Below are 22,591 nucleotides of genomic sequence, written 5' to 3' on the forward strand. Positions count from 1 at the left end.
TCGAGGCAGGGTTGCCACAAACATCCAATCTGTAAGAAAAAAAAAAAAAAAAACATAACTGCAAAGCTCAATAAAACAAGGTATGCCTGTATCCAAATATTTCTGCTTCTGAGCAATAAACATGAAATTTAGTGGAGGGGAGCAGAAAAGAGAAGTGACAAATCTATGTCCCTGCGTAACAATAACCCAGATCAAGATATAAAACATCTCCATCACCCCAGAAAATTCCCTCCTGCTCCTTTCCATCCAATCCTCCCATCAAAGCAACAACTATTCTGACTTCTAAGATCATAGATTAATTTCGCCTTTCTTTGAAACTTTGTATGAAAAAAATCATATAATATGTACTCTGTTGTGTCTGTATTTTTTCACTTGACGTAATGTTTTGTGATTCTTCCATATTGTTACCTGTATTAATAATTTGTTCTTTATAATGCTGAGTAGCATTCCATTGCATGAATATAGCACAGGTTATTTATTATTATGATTACTCATTCTTGGCTGATGGACATTTTAGCTATTTCCAACTTCTGACTAAAGTTGCTATAAGCTATAAGTTGCTATAAGCATTCTTAGTCTCTTGGGAAACACACGTTTTCATTCCATCACTAGGAGAGGGCTTGCTGGGTCATGGAATAAGTGTATGGTTAAGTTCATTAGAAAGTGTCAGTCTTTTAATACACTAAGTCCCCTATATACAAACCTTCGAGTTACGAACTCTCAAAGATGCGAACGTGCATTCACATGTCCAACCACATAAATTAGTTCATGTGTCTGGCGTACATTGTCACGTGCGTGCATCCTCTACAAGTGGTTGCACTTTTGTGTACTTTACTGTACACAAAAGTGCAATATACTGTATAGAATATAGTAGAACAGTATCTTTATTTCTTGCCTGTTCACTTGATGCCAGCCCCTGTATGCCAGCTGTTGTACTATACTACTGTACTTTTCAAGGTACTGTACTGTAAGATTTAAAATGTTTTCTTTATTTTTTGTTTGTTTGTTTTTTATGTATTATTTGTGTGAATAGTATAAACCTGTTACAGTACAGTACTACATAGCCGATTGTGTTATTTGGGTACCTAGGCTAACTTTGTTGGACTTATGAAGAAATTGGACTTATGAACGCACTCTCAGAATGGAACTCGTTCGTATGTAGGGGAGTTAACTGTATTTTCTTCTTAATTCAAAAAGTAAGATAGTCATTTCCTGTGCTGTAACATCACTCAGGAGTACGGGATTAAAGACTACCCAAAGAAAATGACTCAGACCTTAATGAGAAGAGAATTCACATGTGGGACAATCTGTATTCTTTTCTGGGCTCCTTATTATCTCTAAAAGAATTACATTGAAGTGCAGAATTCCTGAGGCAAATAATGGATTTGGAGGGAGACAGGGAACGTAGTTGTCTGTTAGTGGGTTTGGCATCAGAAACTCAGGTTCTCACTGGGCTCTGCTTCTTATTAACTGGGGGTCTTTGGGTAGATAGTTAGTCTCAAGAATATCTTCCTACTAATAAAATCAGATATGAATTGTACAACTACCATAGGAAAGTTTGAACATTAAATGAGATAATGAATGCAAAGAGTTTTGCACAGTGCTTGGTACATATTAAGAACTTAATAAATATCAGATTTTTAAAAAATGAACACTTTCTAAAATGTATTCTGGGTGAGAAGATGATGCTCTAATGAACATAGTCAATCCTTAATGTGGCTGGCATGATGTGGATGGCGGTTTCCCTCCTTGTGGGATCTCCAAACAATTGAAATACTTCACCATCACAAAAAATTTCAAACATAAAACAAAGTGAAAGATTTTTACAAAGGTGGTATACTTCTACCTGCATGTTCATCACTTAGATTCTATCATTAACATTTTACTATACTTGCTTTACCATATAGCTATACATTTACACATCTCCCAATTTACCCATCAATCCATGGGGTTTTTTGGATGCATTTCAAAGTAGTTTGCAGACATCAGTACACTTCCCTCTAAATACTTCAACATACATATCACTTACTAAAGTTTAATATTTATTTACATTTTTAAAAAATTTGAGGTAAAATTTACATGCAACGAAATGCACAAATACCTAGTATACATTTGCAGAGCTTTGACAAGTACATACAAATGTATAAATCAAACCCCTATAAGGCTATAGAACATTTCCATCACCTGGAAAGTTCCTTGTGTCCCTTCCTGATCAATTCCTACCCCATCCATAGGCAAGAGCTGTTCCGATATTTTTTAATCAAAGATTAATTTTAAATTCCAGAATTTCTATCAATGGAATTAAAGAGTATGTATTCTTTTGTGCATGACTGCTTCAACTCAATAAACTGTTGCGATTCATCCATGTTGTTTTGTATATCAATAATTTGTTCCTTTGTATTGTTCCCTTTTAGTGTTCCATAGAATGAATATATCACAGTTTATCCATTCTATTGATAGATACCTGAATGTTTTCAGTTTTTGTTATAATAATAAAGCTGCTATGAACATTTTCATGTAAGTCATTTTGTGGGCATATGTTTTAATTTCTCTTGGATAAATACCTAGGAATTACTGAGTCATAGAATAGGTAGTTGTTTAGTTTTATAAGGAATCTTCCAAACTTCTTCCCATAGAGGGTAAATTTTTTTACATTCTCACCAATAATGTATGAGAAGGGAGAAAGTTTTGCTACTTCCAAAGGGGTTCCTCTATCTATACGTGTGAATTTTTTTGTCTGGAGACATGGCTGATGACTTCAAGAACATGAGTATGGGATACAGAGTCAAGTCCACCACCACCATCATCCTGGACTTCAAGGAGTAGGTCAATTGTATAAGGAATCCTAGGACCAGCATGAGTTCCAATCAAACCATACAGAGTGTTCAAGTGATTAGAGAACAGGAGGCCCTGGGGTCACTAGCAGGGAAGTGTCTCATGGTGAATCATGATACCTGTGCCCATGGGCAGGTAAATACATTCTTTGTCCTTTCTTGGTAATCCTTGAAGATAAGGATGGTCAAACAGAATAATATCATAACTGGAGAAACTCGGGTCTTTTGAAGATTTAAAAAGAGAGGAATGCCAGGTTAATGCCAAGAAACAGCAAGGGGGCATCAAATTTAAGCCTCCATATCAAGGTGTAGAGTCAAATAGAGGTAATTTTTTCCGAAAAGGCCATCAGTTGTTTTTCCAGAGAAAACACAAGTTCTTTGTTTATTTTTCTTTCTAATATAGACCATATGCTAGCTGAGAAACTTCTTCACACCTCTTTGAATGATGTCCCTTGTCCAACAATTCCTTAAACGTTCTTTAGATAAGAATTTTATGGCCATTCTTCATGGGGTTCGGCCTTAAAATTGATAAATCTATGGTTTTATTGAAATGTCTTGCCTTTGTTTCCTTTTTATATGACAAAATTTATAATATGCAAGTTTGCTGTTTGTCTACTTCCTTTTATGCACACATCAAATGAGCGAATTTATGGCCATGACACAGATGGTCGTGGAACTGGTTCAATGTTTGTGAGTATAGCAACCTAAGAGGCTTTTATCTGAAATAACCCTAGGAATGCCTGGACACAGTAGACAGAAGGTGTTCAACTGGCTACTTTAGGATATATGCCTCCAAAATCAAAGTGATTGAAAAGGAACCAGAATTACAGAATGTCAAGGCCAGAGGAGAATTTGGCGGTCATCACTCCCTCCTCCTCATTTTGTAAGGAAGATAGTGGAATCAAAGCAGGGATAAGCCTGACCTCTGCACTCACGGTTCATTGGAGACTGTGTACAGCTGAGATTTTGTTTCTGATGAAGGAGAAATAATCTCCAGCCAGTTCAAATCCAAGTGGGCTTATTGAAAGGACAGAGAAACATCTAGCAGAAACAAAGCATGGCTAGGCCTTGTGGACTCTCTGGAGAAATGAGAAGCCATTAGTGGATGATGCAGCCATTGACTCTGAGGTCGCATGATCAGTTCCCTTTGGACGTCTTTTGCTTTTTCCTTTAGCTTGGCGTTCTTTGTATATTCCTCAACACATAATTGAACATGGCTGCCCCAGCCCCAATGCTACTGGACCCTTTAAGGTCAAATTTAAAAAGCCGGAAACGGCTTGCTCTTTATAACATGTCTGTTGGAGTGACAGTTGAAAACCCCAACACCTTGACTCCTGGTTTAGTGATTTATGCTGAATTTTCTTTTCTGAATGTGAGCACAGATGGTGGGAGAGTTTAGACTCAGATTCCTCATTGCTAAGTCAGGAATAGTAATAGTTCTACCCTGCAGGGTTTTGTGATGATTAAATCCGTTTAACACATGTAAAATGCATAGAACAACGCCCAGAAAGTATGAAATTAGTGTTATCTAATGTATTAGCTGGTATTCTTCTGTTGTCCCACACTCACCCTCCCTACCACTTGCCCCTTGATCCACTCTCCAAGCATCTCTGTCTTGCTTTGTGCCACTGGAGCCTTGTCCTCTTCCAGATGCATGCTCTGGGGTCCCTTGCTTGCAGGCTCTCGGGTCTGGCCAATGGGAGGCACCCGATGGAGCCTGGAAGATGAGAAGAGAGTGGGGGTCAGTATTCTTCCCCTCTCCCTCCCTGCTCTGGTACTGAGATTTTGGCAGTAGCGGCATCTTTCCATCATTTCAGACCCCTCTTCCACAGTCCCAATTGTCAGTAGGTCTGTGTAGCAGTATTTACCTGTTTCTTTGTCTCCCAGCAAGGAAGGTGCAGAAGACATTCTCTTCACCAAGGCATTAAGACATGCATGGATGAGAAGAGCACCGGCACCCAGGAAAAGGCCTTGTGGTGTGTATCTTCTGTAGGCTTGGAGGTAATGGTGGGAGAGAGTGGCATGGATTTGGCTTCCAACATCCATGATGTTGGTGGGAACAACAGGATTCTGGAGGAACACAGGACAGGTGGTGGCACTTAACCATCAAGAGACAAGCTGGGAGTAACTATATTCCTTGAGGGGCAGGGATGTGTGGTGGTGATTAATCATCATGTGAGGTCCCAAGGAGTGAAATAGACAAGAAATCTACTACAAAATGGTTTGATTTACATAATAATTAGAAAATAATCTGGTTTGAGGTAACAGCAACGTAATTGAGTCACCATAGTGGAATTTGTGACCTCGCTTCCTGTTCTTAGACTTGGAACTCCTTGACTGAGGAGATTGAGTCTCTTTGAGAAAGACTGAACCCTGCAAAGCAGCCACAAGTGTATGCTGTAAATCTTCCTCCAGGCCTTCTGCAGAGGGACCTGAAGCCATTTCCTGGGGTAACTGAGGAAAGGGAAATACCCAGACCTTCTGGGATTTATTCGATTCTGGCTTTGAGTAATGCAAACATATGGAGGTCCGTAGTGGCCATGAAAACACACCACTCACATCTCCAGCTGCAGAAAACATAACTACTCAGCAGCCCCAACAAATGTGCTCTGAATCCAGAGCTCTCTGACATCTTCCCAGGGTGAGGATTAGCTTGTGAAGAGAAAACCTCGTACCACTTCCCTCCAATAGAACACTCATGATGAATCATGAGGATGTAAACTGCTTTCCTGTGGTAACTCTGACTTTTCTTCCATAGTCTCTTTTGCTTCTGCATATTAACTTATTTATGTTAAAAAGAGAATAAATCATTAGATTCCCATGAGTCTCTTTTATTGAATCTTGCACTATGATAGAATGATGCCAGATTCAAGGTATTCTTGTCTACTCTATATCATGCAATTCATTCTTCTGCAGGACTCATCTGGTGCCAATATCTGTGTATAGCTGCTCACCTTAATAGAGCATACTAATTAGATGAGAAAGAAACAGACCCAACACAGCCTGTTCAGTGTACAGGCAACCCTTCCCCATGGTCTAGTACTTGTCACCACTCCAAGGTCCTTTTTATTCCATATTTGCTTCATTTCCTAGTGCTGCATAACAAATTACCACAAACTTCAAACTTAAGCAAAAACTGTTTATTATCTCATAGTTTCAATGGGTCAAAAGTCCAGGAATGGGTTAGCTGGCTCCTCTGCTTAGGGTACCATGGGCTAAAATTAGGTTGTCATCCATGTGTTGTTTCTTTCTGGAGGTTCTGGGAAAGAATTCATTCCCAAGATCACTTAGGTTGCCAGCTGAGTTCAGTTCCTTGTGATTATGGGACTGAGGTCTCCATTTTCATGCTGGCCATCATCCAGGGGCCTCTCTCAGCTCCTAGAAGCCTCCCATATCCTTTGCCACATGCCTTCTCCATCCAGCAAAGAAGGGACAAAGAAGCTGTGCAGAGAGGTGACCTCAAAATTCCCTGTGGGCATTTCATGTAAATACTTTACCAAGGATTGAGCTGTATCTGCACAGGAAAAGACTAACTGAGGTTAAACAGAGAATGGCTACTATAAGGTTGAGTATAGGTCAGAGATATTTGAGGTCCAGCAGGGTTGGTAAATAAATGATGGAGTTCCTACCCATCCAGGGTGTGGGGAGATCTCATTAATACCTCATTAGCACACTAGGTATTCAGCTGAGACACCAGAAAGTCTGTACCTTAGGAATAAGTGCCATGCTTTAGAATAAGACCTATTCTAGACCAGCCTTAGCAAAGCCTAAAATAACATTCTGCTAAATAATACACAAAAAAAAGAAAAAAGAAATCACAAAAAACTGAAAAATACTTCAAACTTAATGAAAATAAAAACACAATATACTAAAGTTTGTGGGATCACCTAAAGAGGTACCTAGAGGAAAATATACAGCTTTAAATGTTTATATTAAAGAAGAAAGCTTGAAAATCAATGATGTAGATTTCCATCTTAAGAACCTAGAAAAAGACAAGCAAATTACACACAAAGTCAGTGGGACAAAAGAAATAATAAAGAGCAGAAATCAATGAAATTGAAAATAAACAATAGAAAGATTAACAAAGCCAAAAGTTGATTTTTGGAAAAGATTAATAAAACTGATAAACACTTAGCCAACTAATCAAGAATTTAAAAGATGATATATTCTATATACATTAAAAGGATAAAAATTATAATGAACAACTTTATGCCCATAAATACAACTTAGATAACATGGACAAATCTCTTGAAAAATGCAATTCACCAAAACTGACCAAAAGAAAGAGGTAATAATTTCCCTCTATATATGAAAGAAATCACATTCATAATAATTAAAGAAAAAAACTGAAACAAAGCAAAATCCAAGCCCAGATGATTTCTTATTGAATTCTTTCATTTATTTAAGGAATAAATAATACAAATATTACATAAATTATTTCAGAGAATAGAGAAAGAAGAAACTTCCTAACTCTTTTTTTTTTTTGGCTGTGTTGGGTCTTCGTTGATGCAGGTGGGCTTTCTCTAGTTACGGCAAGCGGGGGCCACTCTTCGTTGCAGTCCGTGGGCTTCTCATTGTGGTGGCTTCTCTTGTTGTGGACACAGGCTCTAGGCACGTGGGCTTCAGTAGTTGTGGCACGGGGGCTCAGCAGTTGTGACGCTAGAGCACAGGCTCAGTAGTCGTGGCACATGGGCTTAGTTGCTCCATGGCATGTGGGATCTTCCCGGACCAGGGCTTGAACCCGTATCTCCTGCATTGGCAGGAGGATTCCCAACTACTGCACCACCAGGGAAGCCCCCAACTCATTTTTGAAGCAAGCATAACCCTAATGCCAAAACCTGAGAAAGATTTTATAAGAAAAAAATTACATACAACTATTTCTCATACACAAAGACACAAGAAATCATCTACAAATATTAGCAAATCAAAAGCAGACATATATGAGGTATAATATTTACATCCTGACCAAGTCTGGTTTATCCATGATTGCAAAGTTTGTTCAACATTTGAAAACTAATCAGTATTATTCACTCTATTAATAGAATGAAGAAAAATTATACAAGTTATTTAAATAGATGTGGAAAACATTCAACAAAACTGAAATTCATGGATACTTTTAAAAAGAAACAAACCCTTGCCAACTAGGAATAGGATGAACTTTCTTCAACCTGACAAAATGCATCTATAAAGAACATACAATGTTAAAAAAAAAAGAACATACAGCTAATACTATGGTTAAAGATGAAATGCTGCATTCTTTCCACCAAAGATAGGGAGGAATGTAAGGATGTCTGCTCTCATCACATCTATTCAATATTATTCTGGGGATCTTAGCCAATGTAATAAGGAAAAAAAGAGGAATAAAAAGAAATGAAGTGTGGAAATGAAGAAATAAAACTCTCTGCAGAAAACATGTATGTAGAAAATTCTAAGAAATCTTAAAATCACTAGTATTAATTTTTTAGTTTATCATGGTCACAGGATTCAAAGTTTACATAAAAAAAATAAAAATTCTCAACAACTGAAGAGATATAACATGTAGAAAAAAATGGAAATTCCCAACTAGTACGCTTTATTGTTATTGTTCATGTACGTTACTGTTTTCCTAATACTGTCTGCACTAAGTGAATACATGCATGTACTTAATATAATATATATTTTCCAAGGCACATAAAGACCTGGACTGGAGCAGTCTTCAAACAAGTATCTCATTGTTTCTGCACCACAGAATGATCCTCGGGTAGGTGATAAAAGGGTGCCAGGAGAAGGGCAGACCAGCTGATGGGGCTCTCACAATCACCAGAAAAGGCAGGCTAATCTGCTTGCCTATAGAAGCAGATTTGATATGGCTCCGTTATTCTCCCCCAAATATTCATGACTTGGGTCGAATATACTGCTTTCCATAGGTTGGTAAAAGGCAATCTGTAAGACTGTCATGCTCTCCAATGACTAGTTTATCCAACCAGATTGCTTCCGAAGACTGTACCAATAGCTTAAGAAATGAAAACAGCTAAGACCCAGAACTCTAGATAAAATCTTCATTCTGATTTTTAAAATAACACCAACTCAGTGTCGAGCGATGCAGAGGGCAGGCACCAGAAGAGAAGACGTTATTGGTCTTTATACTTCTCATAGATTCCCAATTTTCCCGCCGCTTCACCCCAGAGTGGCCCCCTTCGCCTCTCCCTTCCGAATCCCTCCGCGCGACCGCGCGCTCTTTCTCCTCGAGTACTTCCGCTCTGCGCTCTGCCCGGCTCCCCGAGAGCTCAGGCCCACAGCCGCGCCCGAATAGGCCGGCCAGGCCCTGCGAGGGGCGCTGCGACGCCGCCGAAAGATGGACGGCGAACAGGCAGAGCAGCTCCGGTTGCGCCAGCAGCCTGTCTGGCCCTGCGCGGGACCCTCTAGCGCCTCTAGTGGTGGCCACTGTGGTTCTTACCGGGCCCTGGGCGCAGGCTCAGGCTGGAGGGCAATGGAGACTTCCCGGTGCCTGGGCAGCTGCAACCTGATACTAACCTTGCTGGCAAACCGCGCTGGCCCACGCTGCCTGGGACAGGATTTTAATTTACACCCCGAGTGGGGTAAATCATCATCCCCAGGAAGCTGAACCCCAGAATGGAGAAACAGACCGTGCCAGGACAGGTGTCCTACCTCCTGAACCCGATGGGCAGGAATTATGTCCTCTCCCTGAGGCCCAACAGGCTCCTGTTGCCCTCACGCCTGCGAGTCTTCTCCTTCGAGGAGGAGAGAGACCTCCTGCAGGATCACCCTTATTTACCCAGAGACTGCAACTATATGGGCTTTGTGGAAGGCTCCCAGGAGTCTGAAGCCACGCTAAGTACATGCCTGGGGGGCCTCAGAGGCATTCTGAAGATGGATGACTGGGTTTTCCAAATTGAGCCCATCAAAGACGCCTCCAGCTTCGAGTACATCTTTTATCTCCTAAAGGATGAGGATTTTATCACTAATGCCTGTGGCTTAACCGATGAAGAAATAGAACAGCAGATCACCAGACGTGAGAGACCAGAGGTGCTGGAATATACTAGCAGACATAGCCACAGAAAGTGTATGGAATTGCTCCTCGTATTTGATCCGAAGAGGTTTGTGTTCAGGGGATATAATCTAACCCGTATCACTTTTGAAGGACTTCTCATGGCAGGTTTTATGGACTCTCAATTTCAGGCACTGAATCTACAGATACATCGAGCAGCTATTCAAATCTGGATTGAGAGTGATGAAATAAATACTAGTGAAAAACAATTGCTAAATGTTCTGCATTGTTTTTCAACGTATAGAAGAGATGTCCAGTATCCTCAAATTCAAACAGATTGGTCACACTTATTTGTAAAAGATTCTTTTGGTGATGCACGTGGGAGGGGCTAGATTGGAGGTGTTTGTGATAAGTATCATGGTGCATCAACTAGTATTCTTGGAACTGAAAACATGGTTTCTTCTGCTTCTGTGTCTACACATGAACTGGGACATGCTGTGGGAATGAGGCATGACTCAGGACTCTTGTCGGTATAAGGGAGGCAGTCCTAGGTGCATCGTGGGTCTTGGGCATAATGGGTTTAGTAGCTGTAGTTTTATCAATTATTTAGACTTAATATATAAAATAGCTGATCGTCTGAATAATATACCAGAGATAACATTTTTAGGGAAGAGATGTGGAGACAAAGTTGTGGGCAAAGGAGAGGAATGTGACTGTAGCTCAAAAGAGGGCTGTAAAAACAATGAATGTTGCCAGCCAGATTGTAAACTGAAACATGATGCCAACTGTAGTATTGGACTTAGCTGTCATAAGTGTCAGTTACATCCATCTGGATATGTATGTAGGCAGGAAGAAAATGCATGTGACCTTGCAGAGTACTGCGATGGGAATTCAAGTCTCTGCCCAGATGATTCTTTTTTTTTTTTTTGTAAGGTTTTGCTTATTAGGGTCTTGCTGAGGAGGGAGCTTTCAAAATTAGTTGGGATTTGATCCTTTTTTTTTTTTTAAATTAACACTGATACTTTTTTTTAAATTAATTAATTAATTAATTAATTTTTTTTGGCTGTGTTGGGTCTGTTTCTGTGCGAGGGCTTTCTCCAGTTGTGGCAAGCGGGGACCACTCCTCATCGCGGTGTGCGGGCCTCTCACTATCACGGCCTCTCTTGTTGCAGAGCACAGGCTCCAGACGTGCAGGCTCAGTAGTTGTGGCTCATGGGCCTAGTTGCTCTGTGGCATGTGGGATCTTCCCAGACCAGGGCTTGAACCCGTGTCCCCTGCATTAGCAGGCAGATTCTCAACCACTGCACCACCAGGGAAGCCCCCCCCCCCAGATGATTCTTACAAGCAGGATGGAACTACACGTAGAGCCGCCTTTGCCTCTCCCCTCCCGTCCTGCATACACATGTGCCTCTTTCCACCCTCACTATGAAATGACTCTTGGCTTCTCACTCTTCCTGGCCAATTAAAAATCAGGAGGCTGTTTTGTTGTAGACTGTGTGTTGTGCCAGATGTCAAGCCTGCGTTAGACCCTGCCTTAAGGGAGCATTTCTTTACGTTATATTGCAGAGAAAAGCTCCCTAGAGCAACTCCGATGTTGTCACGGTTGTATGTTTAAGTTTAAACCCAGATTTTCCATATTCCAAATTCTAAATCCAAGGAAGACAGAGCAGGTCAAATAAAGAATACAAATATTGAGAGTACAGTTTACTAACTTTTGTTTTGTCTTGGAGAAGTGACTATTGTATGGGATATGTATCATCTGATACAAATTATTTGTTGCCATTTGAAAATGCAGAATAAAATGGATATCTCATCATATAGGAATGGGTATATTTTGCTCATAATTTTATAGCATCATATATCCAATTTAACATTTACAAGATAGCTTTCTGCTTTTAGGTTGTCTGCAGTGAAAGACTTTTATCTCCAGAGAGTGGTGTTTTCTTATTCAGATCATTTAACTTTAAACTGCTTGTACTGGCACATTGGTGTGCTGGGCCAGTTCCTGGGCCCTCTGGTGGACAGGGCTGGGTCCCCATGCACCTGTGAGCTCAGGGGGTCTTAAGGTAGCAGGCCTGTTGGTGGGTGGGGCTATGTCCTCACCCAGCTAGTTGCTTGGCCTGAGGTGTCCCAGTACTGGTGCCCACAATAAGGTGGGCAGGGTTGGGTCCCAGAGCTAATAAGCTGGAGGGAGGATTCCAAAATGGTGCTTGCCAGCTCCAGTGTCCTCGGGGTTGAATGAGCTCCCAAAAGGTCTGCCACCAATGTCTATGCCCCTAGGATGAGCTCCAGTTGCCTCCTGTGTCTCCGGGATGCTCTCTAAGATTAGCAGGTAGGTCTGATCCAGGCTTATTTCAAATTACTGCTTCTCCCCTGGGTCCCTGAGTGTGTGAGAGTTTGTGTGCACCCTTTGAGAGTGAATTATCTATATCCCACAGCCCTCTGGCTCTCCCAAAAGTAAGACACACTGGCCTTCAAAGCCAAATGTTGGGGGCTTGTCGTCCTGGTGCAAGACACCCCAGACTGGGGAGCCCGATATGGGGCTCAGACTCCTTGCTCCTTGGGGAAAACTTCTGCAATTGTAATTATCCTCCTATTTGTGGGTCACCCACCCAGAGATATGGGTCTTGACTATACTGCATCTCTGCCCTTCCTACCTGTCTCATTATGGTTCCTTTTTTATATCTTTAGTTATAGAAGATCTTTTCTGCTAGTCTTCAGGTCTTTCTCATCAATAATTGCTCTGTAAATAGTTGCAATTTTGGTGTGCCCATGGGAGAAGGTGAGCTCAGGGTCTTCCTACTCGGCCATTGTGGCCATGCTCCTCTAAAATAAATTTTGTCATTACACAAAATCTCAGTAGGGAACCTTAGGTCTCGTTCTCCTAAAGAGAATATAATGGTAAATAAAAACTGAAACTCAGAGAAAAGCTTGTATGTTCGTACTTCTTTATGCCATTTTTTACCCTGGTATCAACTGCTAAAAGAGGATCTTTCTTGAGGGAGTAGTTTGAGAAAAAAAGTGAAGTAAAACTACAGCTTTTTTTTTTTTTTTTAGTTGAAGTATAGTTGATTTACAGTGTTGTGTTAGTTTCTGGTATACAGCACAGTGATTCAGTTTTATATATATATATATATATATATATATATATATATATATATATACACACACATATATATATATATACATATATATATATATTCTTTTTCAGATGCTTTTACCTTATAGGTTATTACAAAATACTGAGTAGAGTTCCCTATACAGTAGGAGCTTATTGGTTATCTATTTTATATATAGGAATGTGATATGTTAATCCCAAACTCCTAATTTATCCCTCTAAAACTACAGCTTTTTTACTTCAGAGTTGTTGGTCTAGCTATAAAGAATATTTCTAGTAGTGCCCTATGGTGTTACCTGGTATGGAATCAACTTCAGGGAACGTTGGTGTCCATGGGATAAAAATGCATTGGACCATGGTTAAACTACCTGCTCATGTTTTGCTAATTCTCTCTTGTCTTTGTCTACTTTGTCTGCATTCTTCTCTCATTAAAGGCCCAGTTTTTAGCAGTGACAGGAGAAAATGAAATTGCCCCTTCACACCCAAAAAGGTTCTGAACTCAGGTATACCTGTGAGTCCAGGTGCCGCTTCTTCCAGCCTAGGGAGTCCAAACATTTTGATATCTCACATAGATTCTGTCTCCTCCTGCTCCTCTTCCTTTTCTTCTTCTATCATGGGGACAGCAGTACCCCCAACTTGCAGACAATATCTACTGCTGTAGCTACTGCTTGACAAGCAAGTTACACAAATATTGTTTGTCAACAGGAAGAAAATGATCCTCTGCATGGAAACCTTTCCCTTTCTGGAGTCTCTTGGTGCAGCCCTGTGAGGGGCCTGGGAGAGTGTCTGAGCAACTTTATCTCTCCTTTAGGGCTTGGGTTATAGCCCACAGATTTGGCAAAGGTGATGTCTCTCCCTTGCTCCCCAGAGAATAAAAGGTAGCTCATGTAGGAAGATCCTGTGGGAGCCCAATATTAACCACGAGACTCACAATAAACCAGAGGAAGACAGTACTCTGCTTAGGGCTGCTTTATAGTCATTGTTCATCTTTCCTTTGGGGGACCTTTGAGATAGGAGAAATGATCAAGACTGACAGGCTCCTAAAGTGCACAACTCACAAAGGGCCTATTTTCACCACAGACTGCACAGGAATATCTGCTCAGCTCTTGGGCGAGGACAGATGATGGAGTTTGTGCACTCTCTGTCATAGGGTCAAACAGAAACTGTCTTTACAACTGGTATGGTGCTTTTAAAAACAAGCTTTAAGGGTTAATGGTTTTAACCCGATGTGGCTATTGCTTTCTGTATTTTGTAAATTTCTCCATTCAAAATCTAGATTGATACTGTCCAACTTTGATTTCCTTAAAAGATGGTGCTACAGCCAAGACTGAATAACAATGGCTGGATATGCTCTACCTCCTGAAAAAACTAAAGAAGCAGACAACATACATGAAATGACCCTTTTTGAGATACTGGGCATCAGGCAAAGAAGGACAATCATCCCTGAGAAATGGAAAAAATGAGTTGAACCCTAGTATTATACCGAACTTACTGCCTTGAGAGAGTTTCCAAGCCAGGTACAGTGGGCCCCTTTGAACTGAGCAGATTGAGCTGACAGTCTAGGAAGATCAAAGCAGGTGTAATCCTTAGGACAGAAAGCCAGGAAGAGAGAGCTACAGGAAGAAAATCATAAAGAACTCCAGAGGATTTCCCTCCAATGTCCAGCAGGGTACCGATCAACACAACCATGTGAGGAAACTACCCAAAGTCAAGGTAAAATTATTTTAGAGAGAACAGTACTTGCCACTCACAAAGTGCTGGGAATAGACCTGTTCCCAACAGTCAGAGTGAAACAACTTATCATTGACAGGAAATGGGGAAGGTCTTGCCTCAGAAGCTATAAATAGTTATCCCTAGACAGCACTATTCTGGACCATCTGAAAAATCATAAAATTAAAACCTGAAAGGATCAAACTTTTTAAGTAACTTAACTACATTGCCAAACAAAGCTTAAAACTTATAGGAAGATAAAACTATTCAGCAACAAAGTACATGCACCATTCAAAACTACTTGGCACTCAAAGAAAAAGGAAAATAGGACCCATGATCATTTGGAACTGACCCAGATTGGCACAGATGTTAGAATTAGCAGAGAAGGATATTACAACTGTTATTATAACTATATTCCATAATTCAAAACATTAAATAGACAAGTGAAAGGTATAAAAGAGACCCAAATCTAACTTTTAGGAAAGAAAACTAGAATGTACGAGATGGAAAATTCCTCAGTAGTATTAACAGCAGATTAGAAATTTCTAGGCCCCAGCAGAAGAAAAAATTAGTGAAAACAAATTAGTGAATATGAGGCATAAGCAAAAGATTTTATCCAAAAGGAACACTGAAAGAAGAATGCAATTTAAAAACAAGCATCAGTAAACTGTGGGACAACTTCAACTGAGCTAAAATATGAATAATTAGAGTCCACAAAGGAGGAGGAAGGAGGACAGAAAACTATTTGAAGAAATAATAACTGAAAACTTTCTAAGCATAACAAAAACTGTGAATCCACTGATCCAAGAATTGAACATACTCAAGCACTATAAACATAAATAAATTACATAAAGGAACATCATAATTAAACTGCTAAAAAATAAGATGAAGAGCAAATTTTAAAAATCAGCCAGAGAAAAAAGATATACTACCTACAAAGAAAAGAAAGATAACATCCAATTTCTTGTCAGAAACAATGGAAGCAATAAGACAGTGGACTCATATCTTTAAGCACTCAAAGACAAAAACCTGTCAACCTAGAATTCTAGACCCAGCAAAACTATCTTTAAAAAAAATGCAAGTGAAAGGAAGATGTATTCAGACATGCAAAAGTTGAAATAATTAGTCACCAGCAGATATGTACTACAAGAATGTTAAAGGATGACTTTTGAGCAGAAGGAAAATAATACCAGATGGATATCTGGATCCACACAAAAGAATGAAGAGCACCAGAATGGTAATTACATAGGAAAATATATATATTTGTTTTCTTATTATTTAAATCTCTTTAAAAGATAATTGACTGTTTAAACAACAACAACAATAATAATATATTGTGGGGTTTATGGCATTTGTAAAAATAAAATACATACAGCAATAGCATAAAGGCCAATGGTGAGGCTGATATATGGAAGTATACTATTCTAAGGTTCTTGTACTGTGTGTAAAGAAACATATCACCAGAAGGTAGATTGTGATAAATTAAGGCTATATACTACAAACCTTAACACAACCACTAAAGTAACAAAGAGTTATAGCTAGTAACCAAAAAAGATAAAATGGAATCATAAAAAACACTAGCTTAATTTAAAGGGAGGCAGAAAAAGAGGGAGAAAAGGGACAAATCAGAAACTAATAGCAAGCTGGTCCAGTGGTTAGGACTCCACGCTTTCACTGCTGGGGGCCTGGGTTCGATCCTGGTCAGGGAACTAAGATCCTACAAGCTGCCCGGCATAGCGAAAACAAAAAAGCAAACAACAAAGTCAAAACTAATAGCAAGCTAATAGACTTGAACCTAGCCCTTTCAATAATCATATTAAATGTTAATGGTCAAAACATCTATTAAAAGGCAGAGATTGTCAGATTTTATTTTAAAAAAAGCAATACTCAACTATATGTAGCTTACAAGAAACACACTTTAAATATGGAGATACAAATATATTAAGGGATGGAAAAGGTATACTCTGCTAACAGTAGTTGAAAAGATGTTGGAGTGGCTATATTAATATCAGATATAACATATTTCAGAGTAAACCATATTACCAGAGTAAAGAAGGTTGTTTCATATTAATAAAGAGACCAGTTCATCAAGAGGACATAATAGTCCCACACGTTTATGCACCTGATAACAGCTTTAAAACACATGATACAAAAATTGATAGAGCTGCAAGAAGAAGTAGACAAATTCACATTATAATCAGAGATTGAACTACCCCTCTCTCAATAATTTATAGAACAAGGAGGCAGAATATCAAGTATATAGTAGACTTGAACAACACTATCAATCAACTCTACCTGATTGACAGTTATAGAATACTCCACCCAACAATAGCATATTCTTCTCAAGTGCACACATAACATTTATCAAGATAGACATATTCAAAGCCACAAAACAAGTCTCAACAAATTCAGAAGGATTCAAGTCATAAAAGTATGTTCTCTGATAATAATTTAATTAAATTAGAAATCAACAGAAAGATCCCTGGAAAATCTCCAAATATTCAGAAAATATAATAATTATCCATGACTCAAAAAAGAAATCAAAAAGAAATTTGGAATCTCCAGCTGCCATGTGTCAGAGTAGTCAATTGGGATAAGACAAAGTGAAACTAACAAGTCTTTATTTACTTACTTAGTAGTGTAGACAGGGGACAAAAGACAATGGTACTCAGCTCCCTGGAATTATTTTGGTCAGTCTGGGCTACTAAAACAAAAATATCATAGTCTGGTTGGTTTATAAACAACCCAAATTTATTTCTCACAGGTAAGGAGTCTGAGCAGTCTAAGATCAAGTCTCTGGCAGACTGGTGAGAGCCTGCTTCCTAGCTCATAGTTGACAATCTTCTTGCTGTTTTCTCACATGACAGAGGGGCAAGGGAACTCTCTGGGGTTGCTTTTCTGAGACCACAAACCCCATTCATGAGGGATCCATCCTCATGATCTAATTACCTCCCATAGGCCCCCATCTCCAAATACAATCACACCGAGGATTAAGTTTCAACATAAAAATGTTGGAGGGACACAAACATTCAGTATATAGCACTAGTGTTCCATTCCCCCCCACCCCCCAGAATGGCTCCAGGAGAGGGTCAAATGACAAATGGTGCAGGTGGGAGGGAGTGGGGAATCATCTCTGCCCAGGAGCCCTGAACAAAAGACTCCTACCTTTTTATGGGCCCAGGAACCTTGGGGGAAAGAAGAAGGAGAAAGGACAGGAGAGGGGGAAGGGCCAGAAGTGGAAAAGTACTGAGTCAAAGTGGAGAGAAGTGCCTCAGCCTAGGCCCCAGTAAGAATTCCTTTGAATGCAGAAGGCTATGAATGCAGATATGTGTAAGATTACGGCTGGCCCAGGAGGGCCTGAGTCCTTGACTGCAACTCCCTGCAGAGAACTGCAATGCACTGACTATGTACCGACTCTAGTGAGGCCTGCCAGGCAAAACCTTGTAGCTGACTATGGTCAGGCCTGAAAAACCACACGTAAGATTTTGGCCTAGAGCTGGGCTCCTCAAGGAATTATTCTGAGCTGAATGCAGTGAAAACACAACATATTACAATGTGAGGGATGTTGCTAAAGCAGGAATAGGGAAGAATTTATAGCTCTAAATGCCTATGTCAGAAAAGAAGAAATAGTCTCAAATTAATTACCTCAGTTTCCATCTTAAGAAAGTAGAAAAGAAGAGCAATTTAAGACCAAACTCAGCAGACAAAAGTGTATCATAAAGATCAAAATGTAAATCAATGAAATACAAAACAAAAACTGTAGACAAAAGCAATGAAACTAAGACCTTGATAAATGGAATGTTTATAAATGGAATGGAATATTTATAAATGGAATATTTCCTGCCATATCAATAAACAAAGGATGTCACAGGCACCAATGATTGCCTCCCTCCAACATGAGCTGGTGAGCCCTGAGGAAACTCAGGATGTGAAAATACCAGCCCCAGATAGCTAAGGTGCATATCAAAGGAATGATTTCAGTGAGCCCAGACTCTTGCATCTTCCCATATATAGAAAAGCGCTAAATTCCCTCACTTGAGATAGCTGGTTTTCTTTATATAACAATAATCTTTTGACGCTCCCAATTACCTGCTCTTTGTTGCAAAACTCCTATATATCCTGGCTCCTCCCCTCGCCTGCTCGGAGCAGTTTCTCAGAGCTATCTGAAACGCTGTCTCCCGGGGCTGCAGTCCTCATTTTGCCCCAAATAAAACTTAACTCACAGCTCTCACGTTGTGCGCATACTTTTTTTTTTAAGTCGACAGTTATGGCGACCATGAAGGGACCCAGACACTTCTCTCCTTCACCTGAACTCTATGAGGAACCGGAGCCTTAGTACCAGCAGAGACCCCTTGCGCCCATCCACCTCCTCGAAGAGTCAACGAATTTGGGTAAGTCTCTCCTGGTTCTCGGGTCTCCCGTGCTGGTTGATGAACTTGAGTTTTATTTGGCAGCAGGTACCTAACTCCTCCTGGTTGAACGGTACAGGGTCGGGGGGCTGGTTGAAAGATACAAGGGAAATATCCACCCAGTCGAAAGATACTGGCGGGGGGTAGGGGGGCTGGTTGAAAGATACCAGGGTTTGCTCAGTTGCAGGAGACTGAGTGGTCTGTGCTGAGTGGTTAGGTAAGAGGTTGATCTGATGCTTTTCCTCAATTCGGCTGCCTTAATAGAATTTGGATAAAAGTGAAAATCTTACATGAGAGCTTTGCTCCGAAGAAAAGAGACAAGACTCCTCCTGGCCGGTTCTGGCTTTCTCAGGCGACTGAGAAATTTACGGGAGTGGTGGAGGCAGAGTCCTCATGCCATGCAGTGATCCCATAGGGAAACCTACTCATTAATGAAAAGGCTTCCTCATCCAGGGGCATGCATAAGAATTGGCCATTCAGTGGTCCGAGCACCTTAGACCACCGAAGGGAGAAACTGAGACATGTAAGAGGGCTGAAATGACTCTGGGGTGACGCCTAGAGGAGCTAAGCTCACAAGCAGCGCACTGGCCCACCACAAAATTTCACTAGTAAATTTTATCCCTGACAAATTCAACTTAAAATGAGAGATAGAATCTCTCAAACACAGAAACAAGGGGCATCAGAAAACCAACCTCCGACTAAAACACCCCAGCCAGGTTCATGTACAACACATACAGAGCTCATGCTTACAAGTACCTAGTTAATTGGGGAAATTATACTAAAAGAGAGCTCAACCTAAATGGCCAAATTGGGGTTCTTCGATATTCCGAAAATTGCTATTTTTGTGTGCACGGTTAGAAAAAAAAAAAAAAAAGCCGGTCGTAAGATCAAACAGACTGAATGGAATGCTTACTTTGATTGGTATCTAGAAGCTTCTAAAAGAGGAAATGATAGAGTAACTTTCTGAAACTATGTCAGAACTAAAAAAAGCTGCTAGCGCTCTGTCTCTGACTCCTCCATCTCTCCCTCTGCGCCTCCCACGAACCCTTTTCTATCAGAAGTGCCTGACCCAGGCGCTCTTCTTCTCTCCAGCTCTTCACTTTCTGCTGCTCCCTCTTCCCCAGCATAGGAGGATTAAAAAAAAAAAAAAAAAATTCAGAGTGATTATAGCTCCCTTTAAGAAGAAACCTGTTACAGGGAGACGTGAACCATCCTTGGTGCTTACTTACACACCCTGGACTTAGAGCCTTGGCTAAGGAATTTCCAGATCCAAGTCAGGATCCATTGGGATTTGCTAAGGAATTTGAGTTAACCATCCAGACCTACGAGCCTCTACATCAATTAGTATTTACTTAATTGGAAATTAAAGGAAATCTCACAGTAAAAATGATGAGGCTCTTTTTATTGTGCACACAGTTAAATTAAGTTTAAAAAGCTGGCTTGATAAAAATATCTTTTCAGAATTTTGACTTTAAACAAAGGTCTTCTAAGGGGAAACTTGCATTTCTCTTCCTGTGTCTTTGAGATGTAAATGTTCTACCTGATCTTCCTAGGACGTTCTGTGTGAATGTGTGCACAAGTGTTTTGGAAACTTGGCCTCTGCCGTGCTATTTCTTGAGAGTAAACTCTCCGGATTTTACTTAGGTGACATCCTCCCCCGCACGCTTATGGGGAGGCCTCTTGAGTCTTATTGGTTTGAATCACTATTAATATGTATTTATTAATGGCCAAATGACGGATCCTTTTAAATTGGAGAAACTAACAAATTGAATCTAGAGCGCTCTCATCAACAGCTGTTTTATTGGTACTTATAAAACAAAAGTCAAACTAAAGATGGGAAAAAAAGTATAGATATATCTAATGGTTAACCTAAGAACTTCTTTAGTGTACAATAAGAAAAACTGGATTGGGAAGCTTCATTTGTGGTCTTTGCTTCCCCTCAATGGGTCTTACAGATGCTAGTAAAGCATTAGAATAATTAATGTTAACAGAAAAAATCTTGTAAGGAAAGTCTAGATACTATTTCCAACAAGGTAGAAATTTTAAAGAAATTATCTCAAATGAATAAAAAAATCTTTAGATGGTTATTTAAAATGGGATAAGTAAAATGGACATTTATGTGATTAAAACACAAGGTTTGATATTACTACGCTACCTAAGATTAAATGGGCCAAAAGGGACCCCCTACTGGTCCCTTTAAAAGCCCAACAAATGTGTTCTATTTACCCCAGTTTTAAAATACACATTTAAGGGGCTAGAAAAAATTTACACTGAGACACCTGACCAACAATTATTTGGGGCAACAATTAGGCTAAAGGGCCAGAGTTCCTTAGCTCAACCCCACTCTGGGGATCCCAGAGCCTTTTATATAAAAATAGATAAAATGGACAGGGAACAAAAAGAAGAAAAAATTTTAGAACTCCTCCTGTAAGATAAAAGCTTGTTGATTGGATCCTAATAAAAGCTAAAGTTAAAGGTATAAAAGTTGACAAAATTGAGATGAAAGTGTATAAAATGGATATATTTAAATGGGCTTTATATAAGGTGGTTACATCTCTTTTGTTTAATTATATTGTGGGATAGACATGTTTCACTGGGAAATACTTCCCCTGCATGATATTATAAGACAAGACATATAGATTGCCCCTCAGAAAATATTAAACGTACTAAAGAAAACCAATAGGGTTACCTGAACCATACAAATAAGTAAAAACTGGGAACTAACATTCAAGGGCTAATAAAAATAAAAACAGTGATTTTGCTCTGAGCTTAACCTGTAAACTCAAAATAAAGGTCTTTGCTGAATGCCTTATACAAACCTTTGAAGGCATAATAAAACTCTAAAGTTCTAGAACATAGAACTCATAAAATAAATTTCAGTTTAGTTAGAAATCTTGTCACTGATAAAATATTTTAGTATCATTTAGGTGACAGACCTGTCCTTTGGGGAACGAAAAACCACTGTCTTTCTCCCGCAAATCTCTACGAACCAGAATGTAAATACAGGCCACAAGGACCTGAGACTGAAACTAATTAGCTCAATCAGACAAGACCTATAACCAAGGGGAAAAAAAGTGGCAATTTTAAAATTCAAACCACTGAAAATGCTGCCTCAGCCAAACTTTACAAGTAGTAAAGCTTTAGTCATCTGAGCAAGCAACTTTAATGTATTCCAACTGTTTGTAAACTAGTAATTTTATGTTGAAATACCTCATTCATAACCATGTTTCTAAGTAAAGTCATGAGATCTCTAGTTTTGACTGTTTATATGTCTGTGTATGCATTATACATGAGATATCTCTACCTCTGAAAAGTATTATCAAAATTTAATTTATAAAGAGCTCTATTCAATTTAAAGTAAGCACTTACAAATTAAATATAGAAGAAACCAGCCAAAATGACTTTCAGGTTCACGTGAACTGGGAAATATTCAATATTAAGTTGATACCTGGTATTAAAGTTTGTTGATCTAATTAATATAGACTTGTCTTCAGAGTCATCAATATTATGTATAATACTTTATTGTACCTAG

Source organism: Balaenoptera ricei, chromosome 1 (genome assembly GCF_028023285.1).
Source record: "Balaenoptera ricei isolate mBalRic1 chromosome 1, mBalRic1.hap2, whole genome shotgun sequence".
In the NCBI taxonomy this organism is placed as follows: Eukaryota; Metazoa; Chordata; class Mammalia; order Artiodactyla; family Balaenopteridae; genus Balaenoptera; species Balaenoptera ricei.